The following is a 12170-nucleotide window of genomic DNA, read 5'->3' as shown; positions in this document are numbered from 1 at the left end:
TGTTGATTCTTTTGAATATATCTAAAAGGGAGGAATGTAGGGATTTCATTTTGGGTTTTACTTTAATAAGCTCAATCCTGTAGGTATGCATCCTTTTGGGCTTTTATGAGAAGTTTACAGATGCTCCTCTGAGAAGGAGGCTGAGCATGTAAGGAGGTAAGGAATGGAGATAATGTACAATATGCAGTGATACCTCTTTTATGACAGGCCAGTCTAGATTATACAACCATAAAAATAAAGACAAAGTTGAGATATGACAGTTTTCTGAATACATTTTTGTACTGAGTGTAAAGCTTAATTACTTTTAGCTCGACACTTTAAGCCTTAACAAAGAGTACATGGAAAACATGATTATTATGATTTTAAACATGAAAAATCATCTTTCTAAGTGTATTTACTCTTCTGTGTGCTTTGGATATCTTCCCAGTTAATGTCAGCATGATGAATCACTCATTTAACATTGTTTCTCAAAGTCTTCCTTAGTTCAATGCAATTGGACCTTATATTTCTAGAAAAAGAAATTAAGCATCATTTGAATCCATATAGAAAAAGAATCACTTCTTTAAATCACAGATTTTTTTTAAAAAGATTTTATTTATTTATTTATTTATTTATTTATTTATTCATGAGAGACACAGGCAGAGGGAGAAGCAGGCTCCATGCGAGGAGCCTAATGCAGGACTCAATCCCAGGATCCCGGGATCACAACTTGAGCCAAAGGCAGACACTCAACAACTGAGCCACCCAGGTGCCCCTAAATCACAGTTTTTTTAAGATGGAAAACATGAAACAATGAGAATGGATTCAAGAGCCATTTATAGATGAATTGGTTTCATGGGGCAGGAGGAGCAGGGGAGAGCAGAAGGAGAGTGTTGAGGGTCCAGTGGTACAGAGAAGAAGTGGGGCCTAGGGGAGGGACATGATTTGCCTGGGAGAAGCTGAAAATTTCTTTTTTGCTAAACTTTTATCCAATATTGGACCACGGTTGCTTTTAGCTCTCAGGGGGGGCCACACCCTCATGGTATTCCAGATCAGCATGATTACCTGATACTGTAGTGCATAGCAAGGGTGGAAAGATGAGTAACATTGCTTGAAAGTGGCAAAAGAGATTCTTTCTGTTGGTGATATGAGTGGGAAAATTCATACCAATCATTTCATTGAAAACAACCACTAGACAATTAAATGATATTTTAAAAACTTCTCAAAAGCATTAAAGGGCTAATGAGATAATGAGAAATTAGTGGATTAAGATTCAGGAGAAGATGAAAATCCAGAGAAGATGTTGGTACTGGGACTGCTTTTGACCATGGGGCAGTTGAAAATCTGAAATATGGTTAAGAAAGTGAGAAGCACCTTCCCAGTCCTGTGAGGTGAGGGGACATGAAGTTGGAGCCCTGAGCCCACCAAGATATAACCTGCTATACTTTAGTCTCAGTCTCAGCAGAGATGTCCATCCTAGAGGTAAGGGTGAAACGGAAGTAAAATAGCCCTTGCATGAACTTAGCCTAGTTCTGGGCATCTGAGTGAACAAGAAATCTCATGTCCTGAAGTTGGAATTAAGAATAATGAATTGATAGTGTCTCAAGGCTTGATAGAACCAATAAAAATTAACTATAAAAAGTAACATCAGTTTAGACTTCAAAATATTTCTACCAGTAATTTTAAAAATACAATGTCAAGCACATAGCTAAAAAACTCCAACAAAACAAAAAACTGGATACATGAAGGTCCATACTCATCTGGGAAAGAACCAGTGAAAACAAGAAGTAACATATCCCATAAGAATATCAGATGTGGGAATTATCAGTGAGAGACTATAGAACTATGCTTACTATTTTTAAGAAGAGAAAGGATAAGTTTGAAAAATTTGTCAGATTATTGGAAACCATAAAAAGTGCAAAGAGGGTTTAAATTAAAACAAAGTAAGCTCTAGAACTTAAAAATCTAATAACAATTAAAATGTATAGATTTAATGACATATAACTGAAGAGAAATTAGTAAGCTGTAAGATTAGTTTGAGGAAAATACACAAAATAAAGCACATAAAGGCAAAATGTAATAAGAAAACATAATACAAGGAGAGGGTATAATTAAAAGGTCCAACACATGTCCATTTGGAGATTTGGAAGGAACAGTGTCATGAGCCTTGAGAATAAAATAATTGCTAAAATTTGTAATATTTATCAATAATAATTGATAAATTATTGACAATGTTCCTAAAAGACATTAATATATATGTATATATATGTGTATATATGTATATGTATGTATCATACACACACACACACACACACATATATATATAAAATCCCAAGAAATCTTAGGATAAATATAAAGGATATATTGAGGTGTCGTTATAGAGAAGTCCTTAAAACTGCCAGAGATAAAAAGATTACTTTTTTTCATTTTCTTTTTAATTTAAATTCAAGTTGCCAACATATAGTATAATACCCAGTGCTCATCCCATCAAGGGCCTCCTTAGTGCCCATCACCCAGTCACCTCATACCCCCCACTTTCTCCCCTTCTGCAACCCTTTGTTTCCCAGAAAAGGGAGTCTCTCATGGTTTGACTTCTAATTTTCTCCACTTAATTCCCCTTCTTTCCTTTATAGTCTCTTTCACTATTTCTTATATTCCACATATGAGTGAAACCAGATGATTGTCCTTCTCCGATTGACTTATTTCACTCAGCATAATACCCTTCAGTTCCATCCATGTCCATGTAAAGAGTAGGTATCCATCCTTTCTGATGGCTGAGTAATATTCCATTGTGTATATATACCACACCTTCTTTATCCATTCATCTGTTGAAGGACATCATGGCTCCTTCCACAGTTTGGCTATTGTGGAAATTGCTGCTATGAACATTGGTGTGCAGATGTCCTGTCATTTCACTACATCTGTACTGGGGAAAATACCCAGTGGTGTAATTGCTGAGTCATAGGGTAGCTCTATTTTTAACCTCTTTTTTTTTTTATTTTTTTTATTTTTTAAAGATTTTTAAAAATTTTTTTATTTATGATAGTCACAGAGAGAGAGAGAGAGAGAGAGAGAGGCAGAGACACAGGCAGAGGGAGAAGCAGGCTCCATGCACAGGGAGCCCGATGTGGGACTCCATCCCGGGTCTCCAGGATCGCGCCCTGGGCCAAAGGCAGGCGCCAAACAGCTGCGCCACCCAGGGATCCCTATTTTTAACTTCTTGAGGAACCTCTACCCTGTTTTCCAGAGTGGCTGTACCAGTTTGCATTCCCACCAACAGCGCAAGAGAGTTCCCACTTCTCTACATCCTCTCCAACATTTGTTGTTTCCTGTCTTGTTAATTTTAGCCATTTTTACTGGTGTGAGGTGGTATCTCATTGTGGTTTTGATTTGCATTTCCCTGATGGCAAGTGATAGGGAGCATTTTTCTATATGCTGGTTGGTCATGTGTAGGTGGTCTTTGGAGAAATGTCTGTTCATGTCTTCTGTCCATTTCATGATTGGATTGTTTATTTCTTGGGTGTTGAGAAAAGATTACTTTTTAAGGGCACAATAGATACCCTGATAGTTGAGTTATCAAGAACAATGATGGAAATCAGAAGATACTGGAATATCTTCAATATACCAAAAACACAAAAACAAAGAAGCTGCCAACATAGACTGTCAGTAAAAATATCTTTCAAGTATGAAGGTGACATAAAGACATTTTCAGACAAAAACAGAGAGAGTTGTTAGCAGCAAACTGTCAGTGAAGGAAACATTCAAGACAGTTCTTTAGGCAGACAAAAAAGTAATCCTTAATGGAAGATTACAGATGAAGGAGAAATCAAGAGCAAAAGAAGGTATAAATATATGAATAAATCCAAATGACATGGATTTTATAAAACAATGATAATTAATATTTGTGGGATAAAATATATGTGTGTTATATTTTATCTATCATTTATTGATACACAGGACATAAAAATGTTTAAGTTTGGAAGAGAATAGAAGGTTTGTAAGTGTTTTAAAGTCTTTATATTGACAAAGAAGAGGTAAATAATTGCCCTATTATCACAACACTTTGGTAAGTCCAGGATTCATGTTGTAATTTCCAAGGTAAACATTAAAAGCATAATAAAAAGTGTAAAACTTTTAAATAAAGAGACTGAGAAAATGGAATCATAAAAAATAGTCCAAAAGAAGGCAAGAAAAGAGAAAAGAAGCATGGAGTAAGTGGGACAAATAGAAAGCATATTGTAAGACAGTAGATTTAAAGTTAAATATAATATATTAAATATAAGTAGACTAAATACTTCAGTAAAAGGGCAAAGATTTTCCGGCTTGATTACCAATCAAAGTCAAATTATATTCCGTTTTCAAGGCACAAATTAAAATATGAGAACAAAAAAAGTTTGAAAATAAAGGAGTGGAAAAAAATCTACAAACAATAGCCAAAGGAAAGCTGATAAATCGGTATTAACATCAAGCAAACTTGACTTTAAAGCAAATTTAAAAAGAAAGAAAGATAAAAAAATTACTGGAGGTTAAGAGTCACTTCTTACTGATTAGGGATTCAACCCATCAGGAATATAGAATCACTTAAAATTTATATGTCCTCAAAATATTTGAAGGAAGAAGTGACCAGAAGATGGAGCCCCAGGTAACTCCACCGTCATGCTGGGATTTTGTAACATATCTCTCTTAGAATTGATAGATCAAGCAGGCAAAATATCTGTAAGGCTGTGAAATTTTTAAAAAACATGACTAAAAACCTGACACACCAAGAAGTAACATGATAATACACCTAGTTTTCATGTATATATTGAATTACAAAAACTTAGCTTAAAGGAGGCAAGTATCAATGCTTTCAAAGGGTTAGAATTACAGAGGATATAATGTGACCATAGTTCAAAAGCAAAAAGGTCACAGGAAGATCACCATATGTTTAAAAATTAAGAAAAAATATCTGATAACTCACAACTCACAGGTCAAAAGTAAACTTCAATACAAATATATTTTTTAAAAACATGTTTTTAAAAACGTGGGATGTAGTGAAAGCAGTACTTAAAGAGAAATCTTCACCTGAGAGCGTTGTACTAGGAAAAGATACAGTCTGAAAAAGACTCAGTGAACTATTTATCTCAAGAAATTAGAAAGAGAAAAGCCAAACACATGCCAAAAAAGTAGAAGACAGGAAACAATAAGGACAAAAGTAGAAAATACTGAAAAACCAAACAGAATAGACAAAGTGAAAAGTTAGGTTTTTTTAAAAGATGAATAAAATTGATAAACCATGGACAAGGTAGATTGAAATGATATTGAAAGAAGGCACAAGCAGCCATTACTGGAGATGAGAAAGGGGGCAGGGAGGCCGAGGTTTAAAGAGTTGTGCTCCCAGCAGCTAGCACAGCCTGGACCAGTGGAGGGGCTGAGGCCACAGCTGCTCACTGCCAGGAGCAGCTAGAGAGAGGCTGGCCTTCAGGAAGGTCAGGATGGGAGGCAGGAATGGCCAGGAGGGTCCAGACTGAGCAGGGTAAACTGGGCCTTATCTTGAGAGCCATAGGGGATTTTAAGGAAGGGGAGAAGTGAGGTCACAGATTTTCCCTATGGGGTGATGGCTGGCTGCAATCTGGGGCATGATTAGGAGATGGGATGGAACAGGGGGCTGGTGAGGAGGCACGTGCAGTCATCCAGGTGGGAAAGATGAAGATTTGGACCAATGGAGCAGGAGGGGCAAGCTCAGCTGCCTCTGAGGGGTGGAAACTGAGAACAGAGGAAACACAGGATATTTAAAGAGTGAAGGGATAATGATGAATCTGCAAGTGGGGTGGAGCAGAAGAGAAACAGCTGCCAAGGAAAGAGGGCATTTCATGTCATGTGCATTCTACTGGACATTAGGATATCACCAGTGACAAAAGGAGACTTCAAGGAAAAGTCTAGTTTCTATTGATCCTATGTAAGTGGAGCCTGGTGCCTGGAGCTGGTGAGAGCATGGCTGGTAGTTAGCCGAACCATGACGAGAAGGAGAGAGCACAGCCACTGAAGGCAATGTGAGCTCACAGTTTTTAAAAGATGGAAGATGTGGGTTTTCCTTCTTTCACTCCTTGTAGCCTCCACCTGAAAAATTAAAATCAGTGACTCACATTATATGACGAAGATTTTCCAGCTATCAATCCAGGTTTTCCCTTTCCTCCCTCTTCTTAAATATTAATGGGGAAATGGTTTTGAACCTGGCCCCACAATTATTCTTTGTTTGTATGCCTGCTTACTTTATTTACTGCATAAGAAGATGAGGAGACAAATGTTTTTAAAAATTGCAAAAGGCAAAGAGATAAATTTAAAGGATCTCCATAGCTGTTTCTGCCAAGGGAGTCCATGAAATGTTTAAGTCAGAAATGGCCAGTTTACATGTCAGACTGGTATTTCTAAATCCCATTTCCCCACCCCCCCGCCCCCCCGTAACATATTGTAATTGAAAGATACCCAAACAGATGTTTTCTGTTATATGGATTCAGTTCCAAAGTTTTCTTCATATGCTGCTCACAGACAAATAATCCCTAAGGAGCTACAGGGGCCAATAATCTTCATTTTGTTATTGCATGTGAAAATATTTCAGGCTGCGTATGTTAAATTATTTTTTTTCTAAACAGCATTATTATTAAAAGTGGATCCTATCACCTTTCTGTGCATTGTAACAATTAATTCTTTTACCTTATCTTGTGATGAAAATTCTATTCATTCCTTTTTGGTCATCAAGTCATTTATTCATTTGCTGTGGTATTGAGATTCCCCCTTCCTCAACGAAATTACATCCCATTGACCTGTGGAGTCCTTCACTCAGATTGGGCAAGTGTGTGTTCAGGCACACCTATTAACACAACAAGTCTCATGTTTTCTTGTTGGACTGATGTTCTGAAAATGAAATATTTAGAATGGAAATAGTGGAAACATTATTTCCACAAAGGCGGCTAGGAAAACCACTGTCTAGTTAGACTCTATCAATATTGCTTTAAATCTTAAATCGCTATGTCTCAAAGTCATTCTGAGGTCATGGCTTGGCAAACAAGAATAACCCTCTCTGGGGGGGTCCTGCGCTCTGACTCAAAGGGTGGGAAGGAGATAGCACTGACCACATGAGAGGCACTGAGCAGGTCCTTTGCCATATAAACTTCCTGGGGTCTGGACCCCAGAGTGCTGTCCACTATGCCCTTTGTCACCATCACGAGTCTTTCTACTCATCAGTAAATGATGGTGGGAGAGATCAGGAGATGTCTGCCAAGGTGCCTTCTAGGGTTAACGGTGATGTTAGTTGTAGAACTCAGGGATCTAGTTAAGAAGTTGGAATTCCTTGTTCCAAAATACAGGTATTTTGTATTCCTGTATTTTTTGCTGCAGGTGGAAGAGAGGGCCTGGTTTGCTGGCTAAGGTGATGGAGCTCACATAGCCACAAATACCAGGCATGAGTCTGGGAAGGAAAGGTCAGGCATGATGCCCAGAGGAGTGGTGTTTTCTGGGACATGTGGCACTGATGGGGCAGGGTATTGAAATCCAGGCTTTGTTATTTTCCCATTCATATGTTCATTTCCTCAGCAAATGATTATGAAATCCCTTCAGTGTGGTGACCATGTACTAAGCACGGGGTAGTCTATGGTAGAAGATATAGATAGTCTTTGGCCATTTAAAGCCTCCAATTCTATTGGGACAGACAGATGTTGGATAACTAAGCAGACAAGCTATATTATTGAATGGTGTCATAAATTCCATGAAGGACAAGCACAAAGTCCTATAGGACAGAATAGCAAGGGGACCATTGGTAATGGCAGGGGCAGGGGTCAGAGGTCAGTGAAGGCTTCTCTAGACAGAGGCATTAGCCAGTTTGACAGGAGGAGAAAGAGGGGCCACCAGACCAGCAGGGAGGGTTGTATGTGTGAGGCTGAGAATGGGGAAAGGCTGTGACAGGATGCATGAATCAAAGGAAGTTTAGGTGGTAGGTGAGGGAGAGAGGCTGGGGAAAGAGGAGGCTGGTGGTGATGGCTGGGGGTCCAGGAAGAAGCTCTTCTTCTTATTTTTTTTTTCTTTAAGTAGGCTCCATGCTGGGCATGGAGCCCAACACAGGGCTGGAACTCACCACTCTGAGATCAAGACCTGAGCTGAGATCAAGAGTTGGATGCTATACTGACTGAGCCATGCAGAAACCCTAAAAGCTCTTCTTTTAAATCAAGTACAGTGGAAGGCAGAGGCTGATTTTAAGCAGAAGAGTGACATAATTCCACTTGCATTAAAAAATATAATTCTGGCAACTTGGAGAGAGGCTGGGGACTGGGTAAGACATAGAAGAATGTGGGGAGTACATGAAGCAGGACAGGGCAAGGGTGAGGCTACCCCTTTCAGGTGGTCAAAGACCATTACCCATAGAGGCCTTGGCTTTCCCTCTCCACTGCCTCCCTCCCTCCATAATGCCATTCAGCTTCTGAAGCGGCTTTCCTGAGAAAGGGGAGCACTTCGTGAAGTACAATAAATATTTTAGGCAAATGACCTCTCCAAGGACTGTTTTTCTTCACTCCCATGGTGGGTGAAGGAATGAACTCACTGAACAAATGTCAACAGAAAATATAAATTAGGGTCTTCTCATGACTCCAAAAATTAAATTGTGTTGGTTTCCTAGTTTGTGTTCCACCTGCATGTGAAGTGAGTCCTGAGCATAGCAGGGGCTGCAGGCCAAGGATGGTCCCATGTGCAGCCAAGGACATACTGATCATCAGGGACTGCAGGGCACATGCTCTTGGACACAAACAAGATCCTGATCTCAGAGATTTGTATTTGATGCCCTACATACACTCCTGACAGTCTCCAGAAATGAGTGATGGGGATTTGGACATCAAAGCCTCTTGGTCAGTAGAAAGAAAGAGTATCTCCCCTGTCAACAACATTCAACACTCCCAACGGCAAGGTGCAGAATGCCATGGGGTCAGGTTTCCCTGGGATGGAGGAAATCGTGTGTGTCTTAGAAGGGCCACGTGCCAGCCAGCCTGGGAGTCCATTTACCCTGCTTGTTTGAAAAGAAATGGGAAAACCATTTGATGACAACTCAATTTTCCTTTAAAAGAAAGCTGATCCAATATCCTTGACATGGGGAAGAAAGATAGATTGCTTGAGCCTGTGACTAGAGCGAGCTCTTTGTGAAGTGGAAATGGATCAGATCTTAGTGGTCTAATGGGACAGGAAACACCTAGATGTTCTTTGGCACCATTTACAAAGCACGTCAACATGAATGTCCCCTGTTAGCAATACAGCACTCAAGTTAAAATAATCTGTCATGTGCATAGTCAACGTACATGTGGGATCAGCAAGGTGAAGAGTCTTCTTTCAGTTTTATGTCCCAGAGCTGAAGCAAGTGATCCAAATGTTGAAGACCTCGAGGAGAGAATCTAAAAATACCAAGAAATAGCTTAAAGGGAATCTCATGACTTTTGTGGAAGTGTGTGGGGGAAATCCTTCCTTTCAGTGAGTGAAGACGTGGTTTCGAAGATGCTGAGAGCAGGAGGAGGCCCGCTATGCTCCCATGCCTGTGTCAGCTATCTGAAAGAGCTTCCTACCCCTAAGGCCCCTGTTTGGAGTATGTTACAGTGGAGGGCTTTATTTGTTGAGGATTGGAGCTCATCTTTGGGGAGACCATTGCTTTGGGCTGCCACCTCTTCCTTTTCTTTCTGAATTGCTTCCCCTCTGAGCACCTTTTTTGCAGGCTCCTCCTTCCCCCCTAAGGCCCTGGGCTGGCACCACAGCTGTGACCCTGGTAGGACCCCCGACGTGGTCCCCTTTCCCTACTGCAGCAGAAACTCACCAGCATTGCATCCCTCCCCTGCAGTGCTTACTCCATGTGAGGTGCCACCAGCTGGGCAGACCTCGAAGCCAGACTGCTGGGCACTGGTGCCAACAAACATCTTGTTGAGGTCAGCGAAGAACAAAACTCTACTTGTTTTCAAAGCTGTCTTCATTTTAAGATTTGCCTTTAAAAAGCAACCAGATAGAACTCATTCTCTGAGCAGGCTCCCGTTCTAGAGCAGGCATGCCAAATGGTAAGCAGACATGGAAACAGTGGGATGCAAAGCCAAGACTGTTGCATAGACCTATCACTTCACTTTGGGTGAGTTGACAGGTTTGGCAGCAGGACTGCAGCTCAGTCCTTCCCAAGGATGGAGTCAGTGCAAGGATGAGGCTCTTCATCTGTATCTGTGTCCCGTCCATATCTTAGCTCCAGAGTCCTGTGATTTGTTTGTTTGTTTGTTTCTTTCTTTTTTAAAAAAATATTTTATTTATTTACTCATGAGAGACACACAGAGAGAAGCAGAGACACAGGCAGAGGGAGAAACAGGCTCCATGCAGGGAGCCCGATGCGGGACTCGATCCCGGGACCCCAGGATCCCGGCCTGAGCCAAAGGCAGATGCTCAACCACTGAGCCACCCAGGTATCCCAGTCCTGTGATTTCTTGTCAGTGTTCCGTGAAAGTGGTACACACTCTGGGCCAACACCAAAATAAAGGAGGCAGCCACATTTAAACAGGAAATATTTGCTCTACCTCTTTCTCCATATTCTAAATCATACTCTTCCCTGAACACTGCACTTCCTCCATGAAGCTTCCCATGCACTCTGTCTGCTCCTTCCTCCCATCCCTGTCTTTTTCAAGCCAGGAACTTTTTTTTTTTTTTTTTTTTTTTTAAGTAGGCTCCATGCCCAGTGTGGAGCCCAATGTAGGGCTTGAACTCACGACTCAGATCAAGATCTGAGCTGAGATCAAGAGTTGGACGCTTAACCAAGTGAGCCATCCAGACACCCCCAAACCAGGAACTTTTTCATTTAGGAACTGTTCTGCATTGCCAACTGTGCTACATTGTTCTAGGCCAACTTGGTGAAGCTGGGAGCTATGGTTCCTTGAATCCCCTTTCCTGGATTAGAGTTGACCAAAGGACATTTGTGTGAGATGTGGAAGGCAGGGGTGAAGTGGTGGCCAATATTCTCAGAAGTTCACTGTGGTCACTTCTGGCTCTTCTATGTGAAGATCCACCATCATTCCTCAGGGCTCTGTGGCAGGAACATGGCATGCAAAGTGATAATTGGGCCCATTTGCTTTTTCTCTTTTCACTCAGCTGAGCAGCTTTCAGAGGTTTTCCTTCTTCATACGAGAGACCAAGGAAGAGAGACTCTAGGGACACCAATATTTGATAGTACTCAAGGCTCTTGCTTCATAGATGGGTAGTCAGAAGCGTTGACTACCTATGAGGAATACTAAGTAGGCTCCTGGAATTTCTACTAGTCCTCATGTCCATAGAATTGCAACTCTTTCTAAGAAGTAAGACCAGAGCTGGAAGTCTGATGGCCTCACAAATAAGGTATATACAGTATTCACTCCCTGCCTCCCTCTTCTCTCCTTTCTGTCATAAACATGTTTTGAAGCCTTTCAATCTTCAAAATTATATGCCAGGTACCGTAAAATAGAGAGCAACCTGATGGTAATGCCAAAAGTCCTGTGAAAGAGTTGTTTTTAAAGTACTGTAGGGACACAGAAGAACAATGTAGGAATGAAAACTTTCCTTAGTGGGAGCCATGCAAAGTGGCCAGAAACCAGCTCTGCTGCCATGACCTACTCTGGAAAAGTAAGATTGTAGCATTCTCCACTATACAACTTCCCAGGAAAACTCTTCTCTGTGCCCCCCACCAACCTGTCTTTTAGTTTCATCCAATCTTTACTTGGGTGCTTTTGAAAGCCCACCCCCAAATCAACTGAATTCTAATCCTCAGCACAGGCCTAGTGACATAAAGTTCCTCTGTGTCTTCACTTCTTGAGATGCTTTTGAGATCCTATTCTTAGCATCCTCTCTTGCTGGGCAACAATAGGCATGAACCCAGTTTGCTTGTTTGACATGTGTTTTCCTGGTTACTTTTATGAGGCCTCACAATTTCTTCTTTACAACAGCTGTATTTTTTATTTTTTAAATATCTAAAACTTTTGTCTGGTCAGTTTTAATCATCTTTTGCTGCTTTTTCATTTTTGTGATTCTATATTTTATTCCTTTGAACATTTAATATGGGATTTATCTATGTGTGATGATTTATTTATGTATCTGAAGTCCTTGGGTGGGAGCCTGAATATGTTGGTCTTGCTTCTGTTAACTCCCATTCATGGTGATTTTTCCTTTGTGAATTTGGTTTT

Source organism: Canis aureus, chromosome 1 (genome assembly GCF_053574225.1).
Source record: "Canis aureus isolate CA01 chromosome 1, VMU_Caureus_v.1.0, whole genome shotgun sequence".
Classification (NCBI taxonomy): domain Eukaryota; kingdom Metazoa; phylum Chordata; class Mammalia; order Carnivora; family Canidae; genus Canis; species Canis aureus.
The sequence above is the reverse complement of the archived record's forward strand: the minus strand, read 5'-3'. Positions refer to the sequence as shown.